Source organism: Protopterus annectens, chromosome 1.part1 (assembly GCF_019279795.1).
Source record: "Protopterus annectens isolate FY-2018-M chromosome 1.part1, PAN1.0, whole genome shotgun sequence".
Taxonomy (NCBI): Eukaryota; Metazoa; Chordata; order Ceratodontiformes; family Protopteridae; genus Protopterus; species Protopterus annectens.
The window spans coordinates 174,291,846-174,308,159 of record NC_056726.1 but is presented as its reverse complement, the minus strand read 5'-3'; positions in this window follow the sequence as shown (position 1 = coordinate 174,308,159).

Here is a 16,314-nt window from a genome sequence, read left to right as displayed (position 1 = left end):
TTTGGGCATCTGTAAATAATGTTCTTGCTCTATTTATCTTTAAATAATTTTGTACAATCTTTGTTTTAAAATTAATAAAATCTTGTTTAAAAAAAAAGACCTATAGTTGTAACTTATTTTCTTTGTGCTGCAGATCACATTGTTAGGGTAAACTGAGTTCAGCAGGGATGGACAAGGTGCTCTGGGATGGATAGCAAGTGAGGTACACATCTTGTCACCACTGTGTACTTTCAAGTCCATAATAGCACTGGAGATGCTCAGGGAACTCATCTAAATCACTGGTTAACATCAGAGATGTCTGTGCTTCCTACATTCCTATACTGTTTAATCCTGTGTAAAATGTCTTTTAAAGTGCAGGGCATTCCACATCACAGACTCTGAGTTTACATATATCTACTATGCTTGCTGCTAAAACATGCACTCTTACTGGTGGATGCGGTATTAACAATGCATAAACCTATAACATATCTACCACCCCTCATACACTCAAACTCATTTTGGTGTGTGTGTGTGTGTGTGTGTGTGTGTGTGTGTGTGTGTGTGTGTGTGTGAGAGAGAGTGTGTGTGTGTGTGGGGGGGTGGGTGTGCTCTGTATGTATTTATGGTTCTATGCAGTTATAAAGAAAGATCTGCACAATAAGCAACATAAAATTACTTGAATGGTATGTCAGAGTATACTTGCATTTAAAAAATATCTGAACAGCAGTTGCTTTTCCATACATTCTTAATGCTTACTAGTCCTCATTTATATCTGCTAGGGTTTTGTACTTAACAAACTGATTCACTGCCCTGCTTTGTTAGAGATATTTGCTGACTTATGTTAAAGACTGCCAGAAAGAAGTGCAACCCTTGTATACTTATTTACTGTCAGTGCACTTAAGCACTTGTTTGCTAATTACTATTAACAGTAGTAGGTGGTTACAGATGGTGCATAGCACCCCTTGCTCTATGTAAAGATGACATGCTGAGATGTGAGTTAAACAGATAATCATGCATATCCATAATCTTGTGAGGTACAAGCTGAATGATGACTGACATAAGCCTAGGTATTGGCTAATATCTGTTTAATTTGGCAGAAGTCATTACTGTTTGAAATGTTATTATTTCTCATTTGAGGCTTTCTGCAGTGAATGTATGCATGTGTGTTTATCTCTCTCTCTTTATGTATATATATATATATATATATATATATATATATATATATATATATATATATATATATATATATATACAGTTCATTTTGTAGATTCATCAAATAGTACAATCGCAAATGGTAGAAAAAATTAGTACAAATCACATTCAGAAGAAGGATCCCGTGGTAGAGTGAAATTAGGTGCATGTTGTGATGACCACGCCCTGGCCCAGCAATCAAGGTGCCTCAGTCCTCACCACTATCATCAGGGAGGTCGTCTCCTAGAAGAGGAAAGGATAACTAATACACACAGTAAAGTACAATTTCCCTTAAGTGCACACAGAGATCATAGTCAGTCTAGGGCTGGTTGCTCCCTTGCTCTCCAGGTCCCCAATAAGACTCCCCACTGGCACAGCTATAGGGCCCAGATCTCATCCTAGCTGGCAAGCTAACCTCAAGTATCCTCTCTGTCCAACCAGTGCTTCATGTCCCTGCCCAGATAAGTATTTATACAACTTCACAGACACTCCTGGGGAAAGGCTAACACAGATTCTCCAGCTGTGCCCCTTTACCCAGACTATACAGTAGTCATTTCTGACACCACAAGCTTAATAATTATCAGCCACCCAAAGGCCCTTGAATGGGTGTCCATTTATTACTGGGCATATTATTATCCAATTAGTAATGTGACTATACAGTCTAAGGCTTTTTTAGAGTGGCCTATTACAATGAACTCTAGAAATATGCAATGTACTCTAGAGCCTACTTTGTCTCTACACAAACCAGCCACAGGTAAAGGTTTTTAAAATATTTAATAATAAATAATTAAAACACAAGACAATAATACTTTACCTCAGAGATATATAAGAGTTCAGAGATCACACAGAAACTTAAAACAATACAGTAGGACAGGTCTGATGTCATAGAAAAACACTTAGTCTAACTTTCTAATCTTTAGCTAATCTTAAGAGAAGACACAGTGCTATATTCTTACTTACATACATAAAGAGCATAAGCAGTACTGGGGTTGATGGTCCAAGACAAATGCTTTCAGTCTCTCACTAAACAAAAGTTTTTAAAACACTATCAAACAGCTCTGCTAAGGCCCTTCCAAATTACATCATTTTGACACTTAGGTTTTCCCAGTATTCACATTACATCATCTTGACACTTAGTCTGGAGTTCCCAGGCCAAAACTGCATTATTTAGCAAGCTAACACCTACTCAGGAAACTACAACAATAAAAGACATTTCATATGTGTACTCTAAGTTAAGACAATAGAAAAAAATGTGTTCAGCCAGAAGCTTCAGCACTACTTTTTTAGATAATTGTAACTTCAAAGAACATTTGAAATGCTTGGCTTGATTTTCCTTACATTTTCCTTACAGCAGATGGAGATGTTGCAACAATCTTAAAGTTCACATTTTACAGTGTTTTCTTTCATTTAAAACACAAGCCTATATTTTACATTTTTTTATACAAATGATAGAATTATGTATCAAATTATATTTGACTAGGCTGGTAGCCTTTACCCATCTTTCCCCAATCTTCACATCTCTTCCTCCCTGGAGAACTCAGGCTAGTTTTTCAAGTGACCCTTGAGAAATGCCGCTTGAGAGGGTTAGGTCTATCTGAGGGTACCTCACCCCATTCCCTGTCTCGAGAGCCCATCTGCATTGGCATTGCTACTCCCACTGTGGTGCTGCACTGGCATATCATATGCTTGCAACCCCAGGCTCCATCTTAGCAACTTGGCATGTTGCTGACTCACTCTATTTAACCATATTAGAGGGTTGTAATCTGTCATTACAGTGAATGTTCTTCCCTACAGATAAGGCTGAAGTTTCTGCAATGCCCACACTATAGCTAGACATTCCTTTTCTTCAGCTGCATAGCATTCCTCCCTGGGTTGGAGTGTATGGCTGAGATAAACCACTGGGTGCTCTTCCCCCTCTGAAGAAATCTGGCAAGGTACAGCCCCCACCCTATGGTTGAAAGCATCCACCTACACAACAAATTCTTTGCTGTAATCTGGACTGGCTAACACAGAGGGTCCTACCAAAGCTTCTTTAAGCTTCTGAAATGCCTGCTCACATGCCGGGGTCCACACTACCTTATCTGGCCTGTTCTTCCTTGTCAGGTTTGTGAGGGGAGCAGCTATGTTACTATAACTGGGGATGAACTTTCTGAAGTAGCCTGCTGTCCCTAATAATGCCCTCACCTGCTTTTTGGTAACAGGTGCAGGCCATGCCTGAATAGTTTCCACTTTGGCAGGTGCTGGCCTTATCTTGCCACTCCCCACTCTATGTCCAAGGTAGGAGACCTCTGCCATACCCACCTGACATTTGCTCAGGTTAATGGTCAACCCTGCCCTCTGTAGTCTGCCCAGCACCTCCCTGACATGCTGAAGGTGCTCTGGCCAGTAATGGCTGTAGATGGCAATATTATCTAGGTAAGCAAAGGCAAACCCTCCTGCTCCTGCTAGGATATTATCCACCAGCCTCTGGAAAGTTGCTGGGTCATTTTTCATCCCAAAGGGCATCTATTTGAACTCATACAAGCCAAAATGAGTCACAAAGGCTGACTTCTCTCTAGCACTGGGAGTCAAGGGCACCTGCCAGTAGCCCTTGGTAAGATCAATGGTTGTAAAATACTTAGCCCCACCCAGCTGCTGTAGGGCGTCATCTGTCCTAGGCATGGGGGTAGGCATCCGACGCTGTGTGACTATTTCATTTCCTGTAATCCACACAGAACCTGGTGCTGTCATCCTACTTTGGCACCAACACCACTGGCGAGGCCCAGGGACTGTTGGACTCCTGAATCACCTCTAGTTCCAACATCTCCTGTACCTCTTCCCTCAGAGTCTGTTTGACTCTCTCAAGCACCCTATAAGGGGCCTGCCTAATAGGCCTTTGGGGTCCTGTATTCACCTGGTGCTGGACCAGGTGGGTGCTCCCTAGTTTCCCAGTGAACATGCCCCCAAAGTCCTGCAACACTGTTCAAATTTCTCAAACCTGGGAAGGAGATAGCTGCTGGGACATTGCTACCCCTTCCACCGACATATGTCAGCCCGAGCCTCACTGAGGAGATCAGTCCCCAGATCTCCCTCAGACTCCTCCTACAATTCATTGCAAATACTCAGCACAAGGGCCTCCCTATCATGGTATGGTTTCATCATGTTAACATGGTACTCTTTGTGCTCCTGCCGTCTGCCTAGCACTTCCACCATGTAGTTAACATCACTTACCTTTCTTACCACCTTGTAGGGTCCCTCCCAAGCTGCTTTCAGCTTGTTGTGTCTGACAGGAATGAGAACCATTACCTGCTGCCCCACAGCATATTCTCTACCTCGGGTATTCCTGTCATACCACACCTTTTTCTGCCGTTGGGCTTCTGCCAGGTTCTCCTGGGCCAAGCCCATGAGTTCCCTGAGCCTTATCCTGATGTTTAGAACATATGCCACAACAAACTCCTTGTGAGACTCACACTCACCTTCCCACTCATCTCAAATTAAATTTAGAGGTCCCCTCACCCTATGCCCATACAGCAACTCAAAGGGTGAAAAATCAGTGGATTCCTGGGGAACCTCTCTGTAAGCAAACAACAGATGGGGCAAATATTTCTCCCACTCCCTCTTAAAATGATGTGCAAATGCCCATAGCATGGACTTGATTGTAGAGTTTAACCTCTCAACAAGACCATTAGTCTGGGGATGGTAGGAGGTGGTCTTCATGTGCTTCACCCCACAGAACTTCCACAGACAAGCCAGCAGTTCTGACATGAAATTGGCACCTCGGTCAGTCAGTATTTCATTTGGGAAACCCACCCTGCTAAAAATCTCTAACAAAGCATTTGCCAATTTCTCTGCATCAATGGAGGACAAAGCCACTGCCTCAGGGTATCATGTAGCATAATCCACTACCACTAGGATATACTTTTTCCCTGTGGAACTTGGGGTGCTCAGAGGACCCACAATATCCATAGCTACCCTCTGAAATGACTCCTTAATCACAGGCAAAGGCATCAAAGGAACTCTCACCTTGTCTCCTATCTTGCCTACCTTTTAGCACTTTTCACAGGTCCTGCACTACCCTGTTACATCTCTGAAAATTCCAGGCCAATAGAAGTTTTACATAATATGCCTCTTTGTACGTTTTATGCCCTTATGACCTGCAAAGGGAATATCATGTGCTATGGCTAGAAGCACCAGATGGTAAGCTCTAGGCACTACCAACTGCTGTACTCCCTCACCTTCTAGCCCTCCCTCAGGGGTCCACTCTCTGTATAGCAACCCTTTGTCCTAGTATACAGATTCCCCCTTCCCTTGATAATCAGGTGCCTCCCAAGCTACCTGCCTCAGGCCTTGCAATGTAGAGTCTGAGAGCTGAGCCTGTCTCAACTCTCTCCTTGTTGCCTCTCCCAGCTCCCTTCCACTGGAAGTCTGGCATCTTCTGACAGTGGTGGCTCACTGTCAGCCTAAGTACGACTACTCACCTCTACCTTTGCAGCTACCCCGTCCAAGGGAACATCAGTACCCACAAGCAGCTGTGACTCACATTCAGTCTCACTGCTATAGCATAGCTCACTCCCTGAAGTAACCACCTCAGCAGTCCTGGCAGCAAGTATGCAGTCTGTCTGGGTCTCCCCCAGGCTACCAGACCCACATGCTTGTCTCTTAGCCTCACTGTGTGTAACTGCATAAGCACATAGTACTGCCTCATCCAAATCCTTCCCTCTTAGGACATCTGCAGGATGGTAGTTCCATACCCCTGTTGTCTCAAGACAACCCACTATTGGCATTTTGTCTTTCCCACCTACTGGCTCCCTTACCTTTGGTTTCCCACCTTACCTCCATGAACATCTGTATGCCACATGGCCCCACTGGTTGCATTCAAAACATTTAACCCTAGCTTCTAGATGTGTACCTGGACTAATGGCTTCCCCTGCTACTGGTGGATTCTGTTGGGGCAGTCTGTGCTGCCCATCATGGGTTCCTTTAGACCCATGAGCAGTACTGGGGGTCCCCTTCCTGTGCAGGGCTGTCCTGCAGGCCAGGTATAGGTCTCCCTTCTTCCCCAACTAATCTGAAGTAGCACATTGTCTATCAGCTAACCAAATCCTCATTTCCTCAGGCAAAGTGATAAGGGCTTGTTCCTTCACCAAAAGGTCTGCCAGACCTTCAAAAGTGGTGACCTGACATCCACTCACCCAGCTATGAAAATAAGTGCTCAGCTCAGCAACATATTCATATACATTTTCATCTGCCTTGCGTTTATGCTCACAAAACCTTTTCCTATACATTTCAGGTGTTAGCTTAAAACATTGTAACAGACATTTCTTTACAGCAGTATAATCAAAACAGACAGTCAGGCATTTGTGATATACAAGTTACAGCTTTCCCATGGAGTAAGGGGGTCAGGAACCATACCCAGAGCCTTTGGTCAACACTATACTGTTTGCATACCCTTTTAAACATGTGAATGTAACTATCAAAATTATCCCCCTCTTTAAATTGTGGAAGAAATTTACTGACCTGTTGTGCTTCTGGGGTCCAGTTACTCCCTTCCCCATTACCTCCATGACTCTGGCAAAGAGTCAGCATTTCCCTCTCATGCTTCCTCTGATGCTCCTTTTCTTCGGCTTCTATCTCCAAATGCCTGGCCTCCAACTCAAGTCTCTTTAGCTCCAGCTGGATTTTTAAGTCCACTGCAGAAAGGTTGAGCTGTCCATTCCCCAAAGATATTGTATCTCCACTGCCAGTCTGATTGTCCTTCGCAGAAAGGTTGAGCTGTCCATTCTCCGAGGATATTGTATCTCCACTGCCAGTCTGATTGTCCTCCTGGATGCTGTTTTCTGATGCAGCTGTAACCAAGGCTGCAATCAGGTCTGCCTCAGTCAGATTTCCATGCACCAGTCCCATAGACTGGCAGATCTCCACCAGCTGGCTCCTTGTCAGCTTTCCATATTCCTGTGCTGACATGCTGCCTGCTCACCCTGACTAACTAAGCTAACAAAAGAAGTAAAACAATTGTGATCTGAACTCTGAGCATACTCTGCATGGCTGATTTAGAGTACAAAACCCTTTCAGAGATCACTGTACATAAGCTACAGGATTTACTCTACCCACATCACTGCCAAACACTTGTGAGAATATCTTATCCCAACCACTACTACCACTTGTGATGACCCTGCCCTGGCCCAGAAATCAAGGAGCCTCAGTCCTCACCACTAACACCAGGGAGGTCATCTTCTAGAAGAGGAAAGGATAACTAATAAACACAGTAAAGTACAATTTCCTTTAAGTGCATACAGAGATCACAGTCAGTCTGGGGCCGGTTGCTCCCTTGCAATCCAGGTCCTCAATTAGACTCCCTACTGGCACAGCTATAGGGTCCAGATCTCAGTCTAGCTGGCAAGTTAACCTCCAGTACCCTCTCTGTCCAACCTGTGCTTTCTGTCCCTGCCCAGGTAGCTGAAACCCAGTCACACTTTGAGATAAGTATTTATACAACTTCACAGACACTCCTGGGAAAAGTCTGACACAGATTCTCCAGCTGTGCCCCTTTACCCAGACTATACGGTAGTAATTTCTGCCACCACCAGCTAAATAATTATCAGCTACCCAAAGGCCATTGAAAGGGTGTCCAATTATTACTGTGCAATATTATTATCCAATTGTTAATGTGACTATACAGTTTAAGGCTTTTTTTAGAGTGGCCTATTACAATGAACTATATAAATATGCAATGTACTCTAGAGCATTCTTTGTCTCTACACAAACTAGCCAGAGGTAAAGGTTTTTAAAATATTTAATAATAAATAATTAAAACACAAGATAATAATACTTTACCTCCTAGATATCTAAGAGTTCAGAGATCACACAGAAACTTAAAACAATACAGTAGGACAGGTCTGATGTCAAAGAAAAACACTTAATCTAACTTTCTAATCTTTAGCTAATCTTAAGAGAAAACACAGTGCTATAATCTTACTTTCATACATAAAGAGCATAAGCAGTACTGGGGTTGATGGTCCAAGACAAATGCTTTCAGTCTCTCACTGAACAATAGTTTTTAAAACTCTAACAAACAGCTCTGCTAAGGCCTTCCCAAATTACATCATTTTGGCACAGGTTTTCCCAGTATTCACATTACATCATCTTGACACTTAGTCTGGAGTTCCTAGGCCACAGACTGCATTATTAGCAAGCTAACACCTGCTCAGGAAACTACAACAATAAAAGACATTTCATATGTATACTCTAACAATTATTCATTATGTTAAGACAATAGAAAGAATGTGTTCAGCCAGATGCTTCGGCACCACTTTTTTAGATAATTGTAACTTCAAAGAACATTTGAATTGCTTGGCTTGATTTTCCATACAGCAGAAGTCAATGTTGCACAATCTTGAAGTTCACATTTTATAGTATTTTCTTTCATTTAAAAACACAAGCCCATATTTTACATTTATTTACACAAGTGATAGAATTATGTATCAAATTCTATTTGACTAGGCTGGCAGCCTTCGCCCATCTTTCCCCAATCTTCACACATGTAAATAGTGTTTGTATTTTAAGCTAAATTCTGAGAACAAGTTTAGATAACTGAATATGCCAGAATGCCTGTCATTGCTCCTGATATCTGTTACCTTTGGATGTGTAAAGCTAGTAATGTTCTTATTAGTTTATAAGGGTTACAATCAGTACACAGTGGTGTGTTTGGAACTGCAGTTTTTGTTTTCTATGGGAAATCACTTCTGGTGCAATTTCTAAATGTCTGCTGCATTATTTTGACAGATTATTTTTGGTTGAGTTGGTGCAACAGTAGAATTTATATATATATATATATATATATATATATATATATATATATATATATATATATATATATATATATATATATATATATAAGTTTGGGCAGGGTTGGAAGGTGCAGGGCACTTGACCCCTGCAAAAAAAAAAAAAAAAAAACACTTGCAACTTTTTTGTTTGATTTTCTTGTATGATTTGGCATTTGTTCAGTTAATATGTAGTAGAATTGAAATATTCAGTCTAGTTTTAGACCAGATTTGATTGTATTATGTGAATTTTCCACCAAATGAGATTTTACCTTATATTTTATACTAGTTATGATTTTCCTGTTTTTGTTGTTTACCAAACATGACTAAGTTAAAAAATCAACAGCTTTCCTTCTTACCAAATTAAGAAGCCAGGAAACTGTCAAGTAAATCACCACTCAAACCATTGTCAGGGATTATCTATCTATCTATCTATCTATCTATCTATCTATCTATCTATCTATCTATCTATCTATCTATAGGTTGTTTGTGTGTATATAGTATGAGTACGTGTGTGTGTGTGTGTGTATTTATTTATTTTACATTTGTTGACCGGATAGTCCAAATGGGACAAAGCTCTTTTTCAGTGGAGGCCCGGGGAGAAAAGCTCCATAGTGCAACTGTAAATTATACATACATGTTGCATTAACTGTAAAAATACAGTAAGGTTAGCAGTCTATACCTTAATGATAAAAAAGACAAGAAAAACATAAAAGTGGAACAGACAAAGAATAGTAGATAATGAAATTCAATAAGTTGATCAGTTACTAAATGAAATCAACCACATTTAGAAAATTATTATTAATAGGAAAAGATATTGAGCAGCAGAAATCAAATTCAAAGAGGAGAAGTAGTAGAAAGAGAGTAAAGTGACTAGTTAGGATACATTTAGTCAAAGTAAATCATAAAGTCTTGACTGATCTAAAATTGCACACTATACAATAGCAATGTGGGGAGCAAGGCCCTCAGCCCCCCACATCTACCTGCTTCTCTAAATGTACTAAATGAGGTTTGTCAACAAACCAATTTGCCCAGGGACATCTTCAGGTGGGGGTTAGATAGAAGCAGTAGTAGGATTTAGGAGGGTAGGGGAAATAGGGTAGGGGAGATGAAAGAATTAAATGGAAAGGATGATTGAGAGGAAATGAGGTAAAAAGTAGGAGGGGCTTAGTGGATTGCATGCAAGTGTAACTGGGTAAGGAATCACATTTTGGTGTGAACTTGCTATACTGCAAGCTTACGTATGAGATGACCTATAGGTAATACTGTGGTCAGGTAAGCCTGGGATAGGTGTAGCATATGTTGAGGAGGTGGGTAGTGATTGTATAAAATTTTGTTTTGGTGGGGGTTTGTTGCTTTGTGGGAAGGCAGGTATCTGGTGATGGGTCTTTTTCTGATGCCTGGGGGGGTGTCCAATGATGGTGAGTGCCTAGATTCTCTGTTGAAGCATAGTCGTGGGTGTTTTCCTTTCAATATGTAGTTGAAATCAATACTTGTGTGGTGGTATTGTGCTTGGTTTCTTTGGGTGCATGGGGAGGCTGCATTTGTGGTTTTGGAGTTCGTGTCTTTCAGGGTTGGATGCTGGTGTTGCTCCATTTTCTCTGGTTTCTGAGGTTATTAACAACTGCATTTGGAGGCTGTCCCTGACCTGGTTTGGGAGTCAGTGTTGGTCTTGGGCTCCTGGGTCTCTTGCAGTACGGGTACTAATTTTGCATAATGTGGAAACTCTGCAGCTTCCTTTTCACAGGCTTTAAGGTTCAAGAGTAACATTGGTACAGGCATGCGCAATAGGCTCCATGGATTTTCAACACATTTTATGCTGATATTCATCTCCATAAGTTCATTAAGTGCCACTTATTTTAGAATATGTTGAAACTCTGCATCAGTGGTTCCATAGTAAGTATGCCTCATCATACCTCTCAGGACCAGTTAGGCTTGGGCACTGTCACACAGATTGTTATTGTGTGGGTTGGTATCCTTACCTTGCAACTGTACTGATTATGAAGAGTGGCCAGATTTTTCCTCATCATTTAATGTTTTAATAAAAATGTGTTTTTTTGCTAATCAGCAGCAAGTCATTATAGTCCAAAGTTAGAAATAATGACATATATTTGAGTTTGAAACTTACAGAAAATTCATGATAATGTGGAGCCGGTTTTCTAATAGGTTCTCTAAGATGTAGGATTAATCATTAAAGATTGTGTCTATTTTGGGCCTTCACCCCACTTTTACTTACCACTTTGTCCATAGGTTCATAGGTTCATAGGTTCATACTAGGCTATCAGCCCTGGGGCAATTACAAGCCTAGCCCGACTTTGTTTGGCTTACGCCACCCCTTGATTTGAGTATACTGTGCCCTTTTTAAGGTTTAGTTTACTGTGCCTCTGTCTAATAGTGACACGGAAGTAATCCCCGGGACAAACCTACGATCCCTCATCCACTCATCAAGATTCTTCTTGAAGAGATTCAGTGAGGTGCTCTGCCTAACATGAATTGGAATTCTATTCCAGAGTGAAGGGATCCTCTGGGTTATGAATCTGTCCCTCCAGGAAGTTCTATTTATTTCTGTGCTGAGGTTCAAGTCCCTCGAGCATGTGGCTCTAAGGGATTTAGATTTACTGAGGTAGAGCATGTCCATTAATTCTGGATTGGACATAGCTTTATATGTCAGGCATAGATCGCCTCGAAGTAGGCGGTATGCAACTGAGTAGAGCTGGAGTTTTTTTTAACCGAGCAGCATATGGCATCTGCTTGAGTCCCTTGATCCTCTTGGTGAGGTACTTTTGGGGTCTTTCTAATTGCTGCAGGTGTCGGGTAAGGTACATCCCAAAAGGGGCATTATATTCTATGATAGGCCTGATGAGGGATGAATAAAGGGGCATGATTACCTCTCTTGATCTAGATGTGAATCCTTTCATGATGAGGTGGGCTATGTAGAAGGTCTTTCTAACCACTTTGGCAATGTGGTTGTCAAAGGAGAGATTGCTATCAACTTGGGTCCCCAGATCCCTAATTACTTTCTCTGTACTTAATGGGTTACCGCCTATGTGGTAATTTGTGGGCACATTGTTTTTGCCAAAGGGTATGACTATACACTTTTTGTCATTTAGCTTTAGACCATGGCTCTGGCACCAGTTATCCGTCTCTGTGAGACCTTTTTGAAGGATGTTTGTGTCAGCTGGAGAGTCGATTATGGCGCCCAGTTTGCAGTCATCTGCGAACTTGGTGAGCCATAGTCCTCCCACGTTGGACTGTACCTCGGAAAAGTATATACCGAACAAGAGCGGTCCCAGGACAGAACCTTGTGGGACGCCCTTGTGACCGGTTTCGAGTCTGACATGGCTCCAGCAAATCTCACTCTGTGGGTTCTGTCTTTGAGACAGTTTGTGACCTATCTTGTGACATAGGGGTTTATATTTAAGCTGGATAGCTTATCTATGATTCCCGAGTGGGGTATTGTGTCAAATGCCTTTGCTAGGTCCAGATAGGCAGTGTGGACTACCTTCCCTTCATCTATGGCTTTGGTGACTGTTTCAAAGAAGTCGACCAGGTTCAAAAGGCAGGATCTGCCCTTGACGAAGCCAAATTTGGTAAGATCCAGCATCTGTAGGTCCCCAATGTCTTTGTTTATGAGCTCCATGATGATCTTCTCCATAGCCTTGCAGACTAGGGTAGTCAGGCTTATGGGGCGATAGTTTCCAGGGTCTGTAGAGGCTCCACCTTTGTGGAGTGGGACCACTGTTGCTGTACGCCATTCTGTGGGCACATATCCTGTAGTGAGGCTGAGATTGTACAGCTGTTTTATTTGAGGGGTTAGTTCTTCTTGGAGTTCATGTAGGACACAACCCGGGATGCCATCTGGTCCCATGGAAGCAATGTTTTTTGCTTTGGAGAGGGCAGCCTTCACCTGAGCATCAGAGATGTTTGGGAGGCAGCCCTCTGCTGGGATAGATACTTGCTCTTTTGGGGGGGGGTGGAGAAGTTTGCACTGAACCTGTCTGCCAGGATATTGGCAATGTCTGTGGGTTCAGTGTATTTTTTGTCATTTAGAATCAACTCAGAACAAGTCTAGGAGTTGCATCCCAGGTTCCTAACATAACTGAAAAAAACCTTATGATTGTCTTTAGTGTCCTGTGCAATTTTTCTCTCAAAACTGGCCTTGGAGGATTTTATGCGGGATCGTAATTTATTGCTAGTACTGATCAGCTGCCTTCCCTGTTAGGGATTTTGCTCTATCATGTAGTAGCTTCCTCCTTCTTTTGTACAGTTTATTTATGGCAGGGGTCCACCAGACTGGACGCCTGCCTTTGGATGATTGGGTCTTGGTTTTGTTTGGGATAGCATGATCCATGCATTCCTGGAGATGTCCGTAGAATGTGTTTATATAGGATTCTGAAGTTTGGGCAGTAGTTTCCACTGGCCCTGGGGACTTGAAGGATTCCACTTCGGTTTTGAGAAGTGAGAAGTTCACTTTTGAGAAGTTTTTCACTGTGGTTTTCTGGGTTGGGGGTGGGGTTGGGATGTGGATATCCAGTGAAATTAATATATGGTCTGATCTTACCAATGAGGGATATACTTCTGGTATGGAGCATAGAGTACCCATGTTGGTAATGATCAGGTCTAGTATGTTATCTCCTCTTGTGGGACTGGTGACTAGTTGTTCCATAGCATTTGATTTTATAATTTCCAGGAACCTTTGGGCTAAGGTGCTGGGGCTTGAGTAGTGCTTCCAGTCTATGTTTGGGTAGTTGAAGTCACCCAATATAATGGTGTTCGGAGAGATCTTCATGTTCTCCATTGTTTTCAGGAAAGCCGAGTGGGATTCCTGACTTTGAGAGGATGGTCTGTAGGATGCTATAAACTAAAAAGCAGTCTTGCCCACTGTTAGTTGCACATGGATGATCTCCGATACTTCGTGCAATGCCACTAACCTGGAGGTGTGGATATCCTTGATAAATATGGAAACTCCCCCCTCCTTTTGTGGTTCGGTCCAGGTTTTGGGTCCGAAAAGCATGATATGAGGTATAACCTGGTAGTGCTGGGGTGCTCTCTGGAGCCTTGAACCAGGTTTCTGTCACTGCACAGATATCGATGTTCTCCATACTGAGGAGAGCTTCGAGTGTGTGCATCTTGAGGTTAAGACTTCTGGCGGTTAGCAGCATTACCCTTAGTTTCTTGTTCCTTGTGCTGTCTATGGAGGTGGGTTTGACTTTTGAGCCTTGCCTAAAAAAGGCACTATGGGGGTGGCAAGAGCCTTTGCCAATATCTGAAAGTCCAGTGGTGACAGGTGCAAGCCGTCCCTAGTGAAGCAACGTGGCTTGTCGAACATGTCATCCCAGGCTGACAGACACTGGATCCCCTTTGAATGACACCAAAATTTTAGCCAATTGTTAAAATCGATCATTTTGTCTTTGTACTATGGCATCATTCTAGGTGAGGGAAAGATGCTGCTCAAGGTCAGTGTCATACTGGCCTGGGCTATATGATCAGAGAGCTCCTCTATGTCTCTTTTCATGTAGTCCAGGGAGGTACATCTCAGGTCATTCACACCAGCATGTACGATGACTGAGTCATATTTGTATTTGCTTTGGAGTGACCTGAGTGCTTGCATTATGTGGCGGATCCTAGCGCCCGACAGGCAGCTCACTGTGACCTTCTCTTTGTTTAGCCTGGTGAGCGGGACGTCAGTGTGTCTGACAATAGAGTCACCTATTACAAGAGTATCAGGTGTGTTATTCAGCCTTAAGGGCTGTGGCTGCTTGTCACACTGACTTTGTGGGCTATGTGTTGCGCGTGTTTTTTTTTGGGGTACCGTTTGCTTGGATGTCTGCTTTGGAGGTCTCTGTTGCTTAGGCAGATTTTTATTTAGAGCCTCTGAGTATGTTTTTGTGTATTTATGTGTTTGGTTTGCTGATGTGGTGGGACTATGTGATACTGGAATTGTGTTGTGTGAGGTTACCTTCTCCTCAGGACTGGTTTCACTAGTTTTGAGATGAGAGAGCTCAGCCTCCAGTTTGGCTATATGGTTGCATCTCTCACATATATTTGAACCTGTTTGGAGGAGGAGAGGGTCGTCCGTGTACATGAGACAGTTGTAACATTGCCTCAAAATTCCCAGAATCACCAGCTGGACTGGAGCGGAAACCATTGACTGACCTTTGGACATGCTAGAGTAATATAGGGAAACTGAATTAAGACGGACCAATAGGGGTCAAGGTAATCGTAGAGAGTATAAGAGTAAGTAGGGCTTATGGTTTAATAGTGCTAACTTGTAAGATTACTTATTTGGACCAGTGAAGGGCCTTAGAATGAAAATATGGCGTTTAATTTGAGAGTCAGAGCAGTTCTAAGGGAAAAAGTGAAGAGCAGACTTCGTGGAGCCAGGAATAGTTTAAACCCAATTAGGCGGTGCTGCCTGTTGTTGCACTATGCATAAAAACTCGCAAAACTGAGCAAAAGAGGGTTTTAAGAGAGGGAGATCAAGGAGTTTGGAATTGACCCAAAATGGCCAATAAAACTACAGTTTCAAGGGAGTAACCTCTCCCACAGGGGCAGGCAGGCTGCTTAATGTTTATCACTGCCACTGATGAACAGAGAGACTTCCCTTTAGCCCAAGCAAAAAATGGCCTCCAAGAAACTTACAAACAGTTCAGAACAGCAAGCCTGTAACTGAACTTTTTTAAATCTCAGAAAAGTGGGAAAAAAGCAAGTTTTTTTTGTTTTTTTTGTTTTTCTAAAGATAGCAGAGGTTCACAAGTATCAACAAGTTATAACAGTGAAGTAAATGACCCCACACTTGAGTGCTAGGCCAGAGACAGATAAAATGCAAGTTTTAAGAAAAAAATGATTTTAAAAATAAGTGCAAACAGGAGATTCAGTAAACAGCTCTAAGTTGTGTTCTAAATACAGATACCAATGCAGAAATCAAGTTTAACAAGCCAGAAAATGCTCAAAGTAGGTGGTTATGCAGAAAAACTTGGCAAATAATCTGAAGAAAAATACTTAAAATCTCAAAAGTGGCTCCTTTCTTCTCTCAGCATTTTCTCCTCTTGGTGGGTGCTTCCCCAACAGCCAACAAGTCTGAAAAGATGCCAAAACCACGAGGCAATCCGGTTTTAAGAGAGAGAGATCAAGGAGTTTGTAATTGACCCAAAATGGCCAATAAAACTACAGTTTCAAGGCAGTAACCACTCCCACAGGGGCAGGCAGGCTGCTCAATGTTTATCACTGCCACTGATGAACAGAGAGACTTCCCTTTAGCCCAAGCAAAAAATGGCCTCCAAGAAACTTACAAACAGTTCTGAAAAGCAAGCCTGTAACTGAACTTTTTTAAATCTCAGAA